Source organism: Phodopus roborovskii, unplaced genomic scaffold (genome assembly GCF_943737965.1).
Source record: "Phodopus roborovskii unplaced genomic scaffold, PHOROB, whole genome shotgun sequence".
NCBI classification, from domain to species: domain Eukaryota; kingdom Metazoa; phylum Chordata; class Mammalia; order Rodentia; family Cricetidae; genus Phodopus; species Phodopus roborovskii.
The window spans coordinates 14,239,344-14,252,979 of record NW_026126409.1 but is presented as its reverse complement, the minus strand read 5'-3'; positions in this window follow the sequence as shown (position 1 = coordinate 14,252,979).

Genomic DNA, 13,636 nt, shown 5'->3' with positions numbered 1-13,636 from the left:
GGAGATATATCAATACTAATAAGATTAGGCATGGAGAAAATATGAAATTAAAGACACTGGTCAAAAACTTTCAATGGTGTCATTGATATTTTTTTGACAAAGATGCAATCAACATTAATATTGAATTTTTTTTCTTGAACCATTACAGACTCAGGAATGGTGTCTTTGTTCTCTATCACACAGACTGAATCTAGTTGCTGAGCTACAACCTCCTAAACCAGTACAAACACTGTCACCTTGGTCTTCCTTGATTGAACATTGGGATGTTTGTTGAAGTGTTTGCTTTGACAAGGTCAGCATCTACTAAAATAGACTCCATGGCCCAACAACACCAAGTCATAGCCGTGAGGAGAAACACCACCAGAGATCTCTTAGCTACCTCGTTGACCACAATGACCTCTCTACAGAAAAGGTGGTGGTGTGGCTTGCAGCACCCCATGATAAATGGAAGATGGCTCCACTAAAAAATGAGAATCATTTAATTTGCCTGAGCTATCATATCATTTTCTTTATCATCAATGGTGTCTCTTCTGTGGCAGGAGAATAGAGAGTTGGAAAATTGAAGTTTTCTCCAGAAATTATTTAGAAAAACAAAAATAATAAAGAATTTAAGAAAAAGACAAGAGTATTGTCAAAGTCACATTTCTTGCCATTTAGGTGAGACATCAGAGCCTTATACCTGCCTCCTTCCTTGTGTCTTCCAAGCACACAGGAAATGTGCAAGACAGGACCGAACTACAAGGGTAAAACATCATGGATGAAGATGCAGCAATGATACCTAGTGATTGTGAAGGCTGTGGAGAGCTAAACCACACATTAGTGGCAGTGAATGTCCTCTCTTTCTCTCTCTCTCTCTCTCTCTCTCTCTCTCTCTCTCTCTCTCTCTCTCTCAGTTACTCTGTGCCCCTCCCTGATAGACACTATGTTCTGTGGGATCTGTGACATATGTTGGTAAATACAGGAAGAAGCAGCTTGAGGATAGGGGTGCATAGAGTCCAGGAAGGAGTGACGTGTTGGCATGATGCCTTCTCCTATTAGCTAGAGGAGAGATGCAGAGATGGTCTGATTCCCCAAAGATCTATCTTTCCTCTGTGGTCTGGGGATACTTAGGTGATCACAGGCCCAATGCAGTCTGTGGGGAAGGATCCATTGTGCCTCTACATTTGCCCTTGAGCTTTCATGGGTGGGAACCACGCTATCTCTGGGACATCATCAAGTTGTGTGACTGCTGGTCCTAGGACATGAGAGAAGTGAAACAAAACACATTGTACTGGACAGTATTACATAAATTTAACTTAAGCAGGAGTGAGTGAAAGGAGTGAACCTCAAGAAAATACTTCCATAAGATCAGGCTGTAGGCAAGTCTGGATGGCAATTTTCTTAATTAGTGAATGATGGGAAGGGGCCAGCCCATTATGGGTAGTACCATTCCTGGGCTGGTGGTCCTGGATTCTATAAAAAGCAGACTGAGCAAACCATTAGGAACAAGCCAGTAAGCAGCACTCCTCTATGGCCTGTACATCTGATCCTGCATCTCTAGGTCCCTGTCCTGACTTCCTTCAATAATGAACAGTGATGTGGAAGTGTAAACCAAAGAAATATTTTCCTCTTCAACTTGCTTTTTGGTCATGTTGTTTCATTGCAGCAATAGAAACCCTAAGACATATGCTGAGGTATGGTCTGTTTGTTGGGCATTGATATCAATATCTGCACCATTACTTCCTTCCTGTGCATCCATCCCACACTTCCCACCTCCTTATCTCTAAACAGTTTATCTCCCCCACCATCTAGGTCCAGCCAAATTTGTATCATGTTAAAATAATAGTTACTCATAAATGTTAACTAGAGTCATAGACCTAGTTCAGTGAGACTGAAATAATTGGTGGCATGCAAGTGCCTCCCAATCACCAGATCCTGTCCCTTGTCCTCAGCATTGGACTTCAAATGCCAAGACATCATAGAGAAATACATCTGTGTATAAGATGTGTGTGTGGCATGTGACTGTGTGTACATATAGTAAGGTATGAATGCATATTGGTGGGAGTATATATGAAATGATGGAAAGGAGGGAGGAACAGGAATGAGAGCCAGAGCTCTGGGCACAGGACTGCAGCCTATGTCTCCAGGAGCTGGTGTAGCCTGACTCCCAGTGTGACCACTTCTACCAGGGACAAAGTATGTCCTGAGGCTAAGGTCAGGAAGATCCCAGTTAATCCTGGGAGAAGAGGTTGTCTGGAAACTATCTGAGTTTGGAGCAGGTATTCAACCATCAGGAGATGACATAAGGATGCAGATCCTTTCTAAAAAGGTGACCTTAATAGGGAATGTTCATATATATATGAACAGGCAGGAAATGACATAGCTGGGCAGAATAAGAATATAAGCAGGGAAAACCAGGAAATTGCTCTCTTTTCTGCAGACTTGTAGCATGCAAAGGAGATGCAGGGAGGTATTCCTGGTAAGCCAAGACCATGTGGAAACACTTAGATTGATAGAAATGGGTTAATATTTAAGACAGAGCTAGCCAATAAGAAATGCTAGTAACAGGCCAACAGTTTCATAATTAATACAGTGTCTCTGTGTGTAATTTGGGGCTGACATGGCTGCTGGGAATGTGCTTGTAACATGACCTGGTAGACCAGTTGGCTTTAATCAGCTGTCCTACATGTAAGCCCTCCTGTATCTTACCCATGTTTCCATAAAGCAGCTTGAGCCAGTACATTTCTGGCCATTTTGAGACAAGCTCTGCCCCCATACACTGAACAGCTTTTGAAACCCTGACTTCCACATCAGGAATGAATAGCACCTCCCTCTTAAACCATGACCACAAGTTAATCTTTCTTCCTTACCTGTCCCCACTAAGGAGGAGAGTTACTAATGCCCTGGTCTTTGCCAAAGACACACAGTGCTCCTGTATGTCTAAGAAAGTAGTTGGACTAAAAAAACAAAACAAAACTGTGGGTTGTGCTGCCTAACAGATCAGGTGGTTGCCCAAGTGTGTGCTGACACCCCAGACACCCCTAGAACACACAGGACTTAAGTTCCATCAGACCTTAGCATTTAGCTGGTTCACACAAAACAAATGGAGTAAGAGCAACGCCTTACAGGAGATGAAGGTAATGCCAGCCACCAGATAACAAGGTAAAGGCAATAGAGGGTAAATCTCTGCTTTGTTTTACTTCTGTTAAAATAAATAAAGTATAAAAGACCACAGAGGGGGAAATTTTCTGCTATAAAAAAGACTTCAAGAACTCTAGCAATTGAAAATGGATGGATATGGGCTGAACCTTTTCCCCAAGACACCATTATAACAAGATATTTTTCAATAGAAAAAGTTAACACTGATTCAATGTATAAATGTGAGTAATATTGAAGGATGCACACGTAGAAACTTGTATTATGAAGGTGCTTATCTGGAATTGTATTTTTCAAAGGCATTGCCAGGATAATGGTAGTACTTCTAGCCTTTAATGTATAATATGTCTGTGAGATAAATCTAACAGAAAGGAAAAATGGTTCACAGGAAGAGAGGGGTTCAGACTGCCACCAAGGTTGTGTCAAAAGTGCAAGAGGTTGTCCAATCCATCTCCAGTTATGAGTGTCTGAAAATTCCTGTAGTGATCATTTTAGACAACAGCCTGTGGCCCATAGGAACAGGTCAGTAGCCACCCCTTCCTTGGAGTGACCTTGTAACAAACTACACTGTCATGAAGGCCCCCTAGTTCCTCCCGGAAGCTATCTTTACTCTGTGTTGCAAGTTCTTATTGTTTTTGCTGGAAAGTCTGCTTTTACTTTCATATATTTCAATAGTTAATTAAAGTCCTGTCTACACAGCAAAAGTTTTGTGGATGTGCCATTACATCATAAAGGTAATATAAGTTTATATTATAGATGAAAACTGGAGCTCTGAATCACACTGTAATAGACAATGTAATTTATATGTTTATCATTTATTCACTACTTAGTATATTTAGTGATTATTTGTATATTCTATAGCAGTAAACAAATAATAAAATAAAAATATTTACATAACTAAAATATAAAATATATGAAGCATTTATATAATGGTATATGCAATAATTGTTTTCTAACACTTATTCTTTATGTATTACATTTAGTAAACAGTTAGCTATATAATAATTCATTTCTGTGCTGTAGTAAATGTATACACATCTTTAATATATATAATGTTATATTTTATGTTAACCTATATTTTAAGTTGTATCCACATTGTATGTACCTAAAATCCTTATAAAAACTTGTTTTTAATGGTGATTATTGGTAATAGTTGGATAATGTGACTACCTGATAAGTTGTTACAGATAATGAATATTTGCTAATATTTGGGTGATATGTGATTACCTAGCATTTTAGTTGTTATTAATAGTGTTTTGTAGTAATAGTTGGATAAAAAACAATTTTGTTAATCATTTGATTCACATATGACTTCAGCCATAGGTTGCTTTCAGAAACCAGAGCATTTGGTGGTCTTAGGAGGCATTTGGAGACCACTGGAGCATTGTCATTGGGCTGACACTAGGCTGCAGTGTGAACATAATATGTCAGAAACAGTGAGTCATTGTTTCTGCAATAATCTCAGGATTAGGGCCTCAGATACTAGAGATGGATTGTTGATACCTCCTGAAAGGTCCTTACAGAGGGCTCCTGTGAAAGAGATTCAACCTGGTCCTAAGAAAAGAGAGTAAGATAGATAAAGAAGGAAAGTGGTGAATGGAGGACAGAGTCCATAGATAGCAGAGCAGGAACTCACCAACTGAAAACATCATGGGATCCAGCTTCAGCCAGAGAAGCTCTTAGGGTGGGGGTGGGGTGCCAGCCAGAGCCCCCTTCCTACCAATGCTGGAGGGGAAAAATGCTCCCATGACTCCTATGGGATGTGCCCTTGAGGAGGTGCAAAGTGGCTCTGTGTCTCCTGAGTCTTCTGGGGTAGATAGCTTATAATGCTTGAGGTTGCCAGGGGCTGACCGCATTGAACTGAGAGTGAGCCTCCTGCCAGCATTCATGAAACACCATCAGTTAGTTGAAGATGTGTTACACTTATTTATGCTGTGGAATATTTGTATAATGATGTAAAGTTGTGTTGCATTCTTTTACATTGCATTTATTTAACTCTGTGAAGCTGTGTTACTGTGCCTGTCTAACACACCTGATTGGTCTCATAAAGAGCTGAACAGCCAATAGCAAGGCAGGTGAAAGGATGGGTGAGGCTGGCAGGGAGGGATAATAAATAGGAGGAGAAATCTGGGAAGGGAAAATCAAGGAGAAATAAAAGTAGGAGAGGAGGACTCCAGTGGCCTGCCACCCAGCAACACAGCCAACAATGGAGCACAAAGAGAGATATACAGGAACAGAGAAAGGTAAAAGACCAGAGGCAAGGAAAGGTAGGTGAATTATTTAAGTTGAGAAAGGCTAGCTAGAAACAAGCCACATTAAGGGTATCTCTGTGTCTATTTATTTTGGAGCTGGGTAGCAGGGACCCCAAAGAGACAAAAGATCTAAGAGTAGAAAACAAAGACACCTCTCCCCTCTCTGCCTATGAGTCATCTGTGAGTATGACTAACACCCACTTGGAGCAACCCTATTTCTCCTATCTCTTCACACAGGATAGTATGGAGTCGCCAGGACTGACAGACATCGTTAGTAGCTATAGCAACAGGGCCCAGTTCAGACTGGGATGAATTATACTTGGGTACATACAGAAGGGACTTGTTTCAAAGGGGCAGTGAGGGGATAAGGAGGGAGCAATAAGGAGAAGCAGCTAATGGAGAGTCAACAGGAAGAGGCCAACAGGGGCTGGGAAGGATTGAGAATAGAAAACTCCATTCAGAAAGGGAAGGTAGGGACAAACCGCCCACTGGAGACCTGGGTTTCATGGAGCCCTCAGGGTTTGGCTGACCCTGTCCTCAGGGACAGCTGAAGTGAGCATTAAAGCCTGGCCAAAGCTGCAGTTCCTGGGCAAACACTGTTAGAGCTGAGGGAGGCTTGGGACTGCTAGCAAGTCTGTTGTGCTTGCTCACACCTCAGGACAGTGTGGACCAACAGAAGTAAGCCAAGTGCTGGGAGAGGGACTTAAAAGTGATGAAGGTGGACTGGCTACCAACCCACACCATGCATACTGAAAAGACATCTGTTGGCATTTACAGAAAGTCTGTATGGAAAGCACTGTCGCTCAGCTCTTCCTTCAGATGTGGGATTAATGCAGCCGTGGATCTGTGGGTGCCAGCCTAATGACATACCATGGCTTAGAACTGTTCCAATGCTAACCAGAATGCTGGCCAGGAAGACTCTTGCTGAAAAACTATGAAGAAACCCTATCATCAATTAGAAAATAAAACACCTTTTAAAACATGAAACATACTATACAAGAGAAGAAAGCTCACAGTAGAGAAAGCAACAAAATAATGTAACTTCTACAAACACAAAAGTAAACATTCACCCTGTTTGCCTTAGAGAAACCAAGCTCAGATGCCAGTCAGCTATTTGAAGCTCATAGAATTGAAGTAGGATCTAGGCTCCAGAATCTCTTCTGCACATATTAAAAAGAGTAAGATGTGTGGGCAGCAAGCAATTTGGAGTGTTGGCCTGGAATTGGAATACATGGAGACTGTATAAAAGCAAACACTTAGTCCTTCTGGCATGGCTTGGAGGGGCTTTGCCCAAACCCAGAGGCAATCATGCCCTTTGCTTAAACAATGCCTCCCACAGACAGCTGACTCAAACGATTATGCTATATGGAATCTCAGCTACAGGCCTTGTTGTGGCCTTGAATGCTTTGGCAGGTTTTTGTTTTGTTTTGTTTTGTTTTTTCTTAAAACTCAGCAAATGTTAGGCAAAGAATTAGAGTACATGGTTTTAGAGGCTTCAGGGTATGTGGATGGTTTATGGACTCTTAAGTATTTCTTTTCTTTTCAATAACACATAAGTGTCTTTTGAAAGAGCCTTGAATTTTCAAAACTGTATTATGGAAATGTTATGGAGTTAGAATTAACAACTAACTATATGCCACTATTGTCTAGCATTCCATCATTTGAAACATTTTCTCCTGAGTTTAGAGTGTAGCTTCTCACACTGATTTCTTTTGTCTTTTAGGAGACAAACTGTATGGATCTGGCTCTAGCCTCTGTGCTCTGAATGGATCAACTCAATTTTTTCACTACACTTCTCATTTTAATTCATCATTGAATAATTGAATAATAAAAACTTCTCTGGTGAGATAGTGACTGTTTCACCCTTTATTCATAATCTTTTTAATTCAACAATATCTGCTTTTTGTCTACTAACTGATTTATTAAAATTAAATGGAATTTCCAGACACAAAGTGTGCATATATTTGCATAGCTAAATTTGCTTTTAGCAAAACATTACCACAGAAATAAAATAACAGTAAAAGAAGCCAATTAATTAAATTTGTGAATTTTTAAATTCTTAGATATTTATTCAGACCTGAGGAGTAGCATGTGAATTAGTGAACACTTACATACTAAAGAGCACAGCACTTTACGAAATATGTACAAAGAATGAATGCAATCAGAACAAAATTAAAGACTCAATGGGCACATATATTATATGTATACATAAATACTTATGTATATATGTATACATTTATATTTGTATGCATATGTGTATTGTTGGCATGCATATGCATTTGTATGGATGTATTATATGAGTATATACATATGGCTATATGTATATCTGTATGTATATATGAGTATGTATAGGTTTTTATAGATGCATATACATATTTATATACTGTATGCATGTGTATGTATGTATGTGTTTGTAAATGTATATATGCATGAACGTATACATTTTTGGATATGTATGTGAAGTGACAGAGGTCTAGTTGACTTGAAGTCCTCTGTCAGTTTTATTCATAGAAGCATGTTTAGTAGCTGCATCATTTTGTGGGGATTTTTAAATTTCATTCATTTCTTTATTTGTGGGGGCCATGAAATATATGTGGTAATTAGAGGACACTAGAGTTGCTTCTCTCCTTCTACCATATGTGGGTCCTAGAGATCAAACTCAAGTTATCAGGTTTAGCAGCAAGTACCTTTAAGTCCTAAGACCACCCCTTGGAGGATTTTAAGGTGAGATCAGTACAGAAGGGTTCACACCTTGTTCCTCCTAGTGTCTGATGGCTCCTGAAGATGCCAAACACTACCTCTGACCATGAACTCAATGAGAGATGATCCTATCTTATCAGAGTCAAGCCACCACAGACATCAGAAAGTACATCCTGGTGAAGCATGGTGATTTGGCAAATAACAATATGGTCATTTCTCTGAAACAGTGTGGGAGCATAGAATCCTGACAGGGAGAAGAGCCAAACTAAGGAGCCATCTTCCTTTGACATTGTTGTGATGTGTGTTATTATGGCAGGTGACGGTTCTCAGTCATCAATTTGAGAGCTGTGGGTACAAAGGATCAGAGAGAGTACAGTATGCTTTCCTAAAAGAACAAGGCACTGAGAATGCAAAGTGAAGATGCCCAGGACAGCGGCCACAGGAGCTGCCCCACAGGTGTCCCCAGCCTGCCTTCTACTCCCAGGGAGGCTTTCCTCATGCTGTTCTGAAGTGTTCTAGCTTCTGAGGACAGAGCAACAGGGTTGTGTGCTTCCATCACTGGGACTGTGTGTTCTACTACCTGGGTTGTACTGCTTACCCTCCCTATGTGAGCACACTCCATCCTGCTGCAACTTCATTTAGAGCTCTGCAGGGGTCTCGCCTGCTTCCTGCAGGTGGGAATTTGTTTCTGCCACATTTACAGTTGGTTAAGAAGAGCTAGGATGCTAGAGCACGACTGTAAGGAGTTCCGTGGGTCACAGAACATAGCCAAAAAGAAAATGTCTCCCCCTCCTCCTGGACCCTCTGCAAGCCTCTTGCTAAAGGGAGCCATCTGCATACAGAGGCCAGTTCCAGTCAATAGGGTCAATGTCACAACATAAAGCCAAATAGGATGAAGAGAAACCCCCATTGCCTTATATTCGAGTTGAATCTCTGGCCTATTCCCCATATATTAAATTTTAATAATGTTCTCTTGATGCTGCCCTGACAGCTCTAACATGATGGTGAATTCCTTGCTGTTCACTCTCTCTTAAAGTCCTACAGGATGATGAGGTGGGGAAGGGGGAGGCCAGCTTAAATGGATTAGCTGGTGCTCCTGCTGGAGAGAACTGCTAACTTGGAGAATTAGCAGGCGAATCGGCTCTGAACATTTAGGTCAACCCAGGAGCAAGCATCATCCTTGCAATAAGGGGGTGCAGATTAGTCACCAGCTGCCTTGGGACAGGAAATGAGTTCTTGGCCCATTTCATGATGGAGAGAAATCCAGTTAGCGCTTCACACAGCCAAGTTGCTGACTGGCCTCGAAGAACGTACGGGGAGAGAGGCTATTGCTGTCCAGATGGCCGCTCCCCAGGGCCCAGTGGACATCACCAATGCAAAGGGCCCTCAATTAGGAGGCACTTCACTGCCAGAAAAACAAAATAATTATCAGCAGGTAATTCTCCTAATAATGGCTGGCATGGCTGTGGGAGACATGCACTCACCATCATGGGGGCAATGTGGAGAGATGTTAACTGTGTTCTTAGAGTCCTGAGGACAAGAGGACCAGTGAGCAGCTGGAGCCTGGATGCTTTGTCACAATACCCCAACCCTCCCCTACCTTGTGGTCCCCATGCCTGTCCAGTATCCTACCTCCTCCAGGAGGCAGAGCATGTTCTCCAGAGAGACTGACTAATTTAAAATACAAACAAGCAAGAAAGTAGAAAAATTATGCAGGCCCCAACACAGAGAAATGGTTCCCAGTACTACAGAATCTCTAGGGGTCTACAGAGGTTTCATTATCATTGTGGCATCCAGTCTAACGCAGGAACCTAAAATTACAAAGGTGCTAAGAGAAAGTGCATTGGCGGGCAGGCACAGGTGAGTAAGTGCTCGCAGAGAAACCCGACATATTAACTGTTCTATTGCTGTGAAGAGACACCATGGCCATGGTAACTTGTAAAAGAAAGTATTTTGTTGGGACTTGTTTCACAGTATCAGAGGTTTAGCCCATTATCACGCAGGCTGAGGAAGCATGGCTTCATGCATACATGGCACTAAAGTAGTAGCTAAAAGCTACTTCCTGATCTTCAGGCAGACAGAAAGAGGAAGATGGAGCCTGGCATGAAACCTCAAAGCCCACCCTCAGTGACACATTTTCTCCAACAAGCCACACCTCCCAATCTGACTCCCTGGTGACTAAGTGTTGAAAGGGATGAGCCTGTGGGGACCATTCTTATTCCAACTGTTCAGTTGGAATATCCATCTCACCCCTATATGATCCAAGAATATCTCTCTATCTCTCTCCTGTTCTCTCTTCCTCTCTCTCACTCTCTCTCCCCTTCTCTCTCTGCCCCTCTCTCAGAGTCCCTGAAATAAAGTAGGGATGGCACCAAAACTCCCATTTCTACATTCTTGACAGCCATTGGAGCTTCCTCCCCTGAAGTTGCCAGCCACCCAACCTAAAGCACTCAGCTTTTGACCATACTTGGACATAAACCCATGTTGTGGTGGACACATCATCACTCCTCACCACAACATGCAAAGTCTCCCTGCTTCCATCTGTGGGTGCAGCTTCTCTGGCCTCCATCTCTGGGATAGGAGAACCTGCCCTGGAGTTGCTTTGCTCAAATAAACCTATTGTTATACTTTTTCCATTGGACTTGATTTGGCTTACTGTGTCAGCAGAGAAACCTATTATAAGAGGGCAGAAAATGTATTACAAACCACCACCAAGCCAAAACCTACAGGCAGCACTGCCTGCAGCCTGTAGAACTGGGATCCAGGAAGGAGTTGCACAAGGCCTGCTACTAGGGAATCTCAGCCATGACTAAAGGGATAGCGTGCTGAAAGAAAGACAAAGGAAACTTGGAGAGAGCAAAGTAAATAGTTTGAACAAATAAATTACTTCCTAAATATTGCTTTCAGTGAAGAATAAGGAAAGTGGCAAACTATCAAACATGTCTGTGGAATAAGATTCTCACTCCACCCTGTAATCATTTGAAACAATGTGAGGACCTGCATTTGATACCAAGGGAATCTGAAACCCATCTTGGGGTTATCAGACTCATTAATAAAACAATTTGAGAATGGACTCAAATGGAAAAAAAAACTACAATTTTACTAGAATGTAAAAAAGAAAAGCCCCAGGGCTAACAAGCTGTAAGTCTAGGTAGTGGCCTGGAAATCCAGAGAGAATGTAATACTATTTGAGGTAGACATGGAGGTTGGCCACATGGCAGACAAAAAGGTACATGGCCGGGAAGAGAGCTTCAGAGAAAGAACAAAGTCTAAAGTTCCAGAAAAAGCATCTTTATGCTTCAGTAAGCATACAAAAGAAAGACAGAATAAAGGGAAAGTTGTGCCTATCTGAGTCAGAAGTCAGCAAAGCAGGCAGACCCAACAGAACCTCATGGCAGTTTGAAGAATCGCACTAGAGAGATGAGACTTCTGAGAAGGAAAAGCATATTATCTAATTAGGTACTTATTCTTCTTAACTCTTTAGCATGGTTTAAGGTCAACCTGCTTCCCTGGGTGTCTGGTGACCTGCCCAACTGGATTACCTTTTGAGGACAACTGCATGTCTCAACACAAAGGTAGATTCTATTCTTTCGGTTAGGTGGAAGCAGCTTTCCCTTGACGGGTCCTCAATGTTGCTCCAACCCATTTTAAGTAATTTTTAGGGGTACTGTGCAGTTCTGTGAATTGGGCCATATTTTCTACAAAGTTTTCTAGCTGAAACTAAATTTTACTTGACCTTAGAGATTTATTTTTCAGATGTTCTCAAAGGAGAGATGATAGACAGACAGATAGATGATAGGTGATATATAAATAGATGATAATAGATAGATAGATAGATAGATAGATAGATAGATAGACAGATGGATGGATGGATGGATGATAGATAGATAACATTCAAACACCTACATTTTATAAAATCATTATTCAAGTATGAGGAAGTTGAAAGCATTCAATCATGCAGACATTGACAGCAAATGCCTTTGCTTATATTTATGGATATGAGTATGTTAGTAGAAATGACAGCCTGGAAATTCATCATAAAATGGTAGGAAATTCCTCCCAGCAGCTAATACTAAAATTAAAATACCCTTCAGATACTCCTTTCAGTGCAAAAGTCCTTCTGAGAGACTGGTTTAAATATTTAATGCCCAGCCATTTTAACCTCAACCACAACTTATTCCATTGTTAAAAGTCACACATTCCTACACCCCACTCAGAGCCTAACTCTCTGCTTCAGATTATAGCTGTGGTAAGAATTGTGCCATGCCTGTAATTGGGCACAGTGAGGGCAGGGGTTGCTACTGCAAGGGATCAGACTGACCGTCCATCACAGCAAATTCAGGGTGTCAAATGAGTCCATAACATGGCAATTTGTACATCTTTCAGTACCATGCGCCCTTTTTACATGGGCAAGATGCAGCACATAGGCTCATGGGGGGGGGGGTTGCAGTGCAGGCTCTATATCATTTGCAACCCTAACTGAGCAAGATAACACTCAGTTCCTGCCCCTACGGTTTAGAATCATTGACCCCTGTGGCCCCAGGTACAGTGTCCTCTGCAATGTTCATACACTGTTCTCTGATATTAGGTGAGGTAGCAGGTATATGTGAGTGTTTGAATAACAGGTTAGCTAGTGTGTGCAGCCCTTTAGCAAAAGGATTGTGTGTGTGTGTGTGTGTGTGTGTGTGTGTGTGTGTGTGTGTGTGTGTGTGTGTACATAGCTACAGTGCCAATGATGCCAAAAGAGTGTGTAATGAATCCTCTGAACCTGGAATTGCAGGTGGCTGTGAGCTGCATGATATGGGTGCTTGTAACTGAATTCAGGTCCTTTGGAAGAACAGCAAATGTACAGCACTGCTAGGTATATTTGACAGCCAACCTGGCCAGATTCTCGCAGTAGCAATGGCACCCTTGTCCACTAGGGTATCACTGTTAGTTCTGATACCACAATGCAGCCAAACATCAACTCCAGATGTCTTGGAGACCTTCTTCCCTTGGTCTTCTATGAGGGCTCTGAGGAAAGCTAGTAGTAAGGAGCTGGGGGAAGAGAAAGAAGTTTGTTGGCAGAGCCTGAATAGCTTTGGACTGTTAAAAATTGCTGAAAAAGACACAATGGGGCATGACCCCTTTGGGAAAAGTCTGTTATAATTATGTAACAAACCTCACATGGGTTTTGTAAAGAGTCTACGGATGTGAGTTAACTAACTTTTGTAGCTATGTACCTTATACCTCTTAGTTCATAAAATCACTGACTATATTGCCACTTGTAAAGTTACCCAAGTGTCTTACTTAGTATATTAAGTACATATGAACGTAAAAGAATTACACAGCTGAAAGATAAATGATAGATATGATAAGTTAGATTGTGGATAGATGATAAATACATAACATATAGATTAGAATACATAAGTTATAGTGGCAGAAAAACTGATCAAATATAGATGATGATGGGTTAAGAATAAAAAGATGAGAGATGAAAGTACACAGTATAGACAGATATAGATGCATCTATCTATATAGGTGTATAGATAACATGATAGATTCTCTAT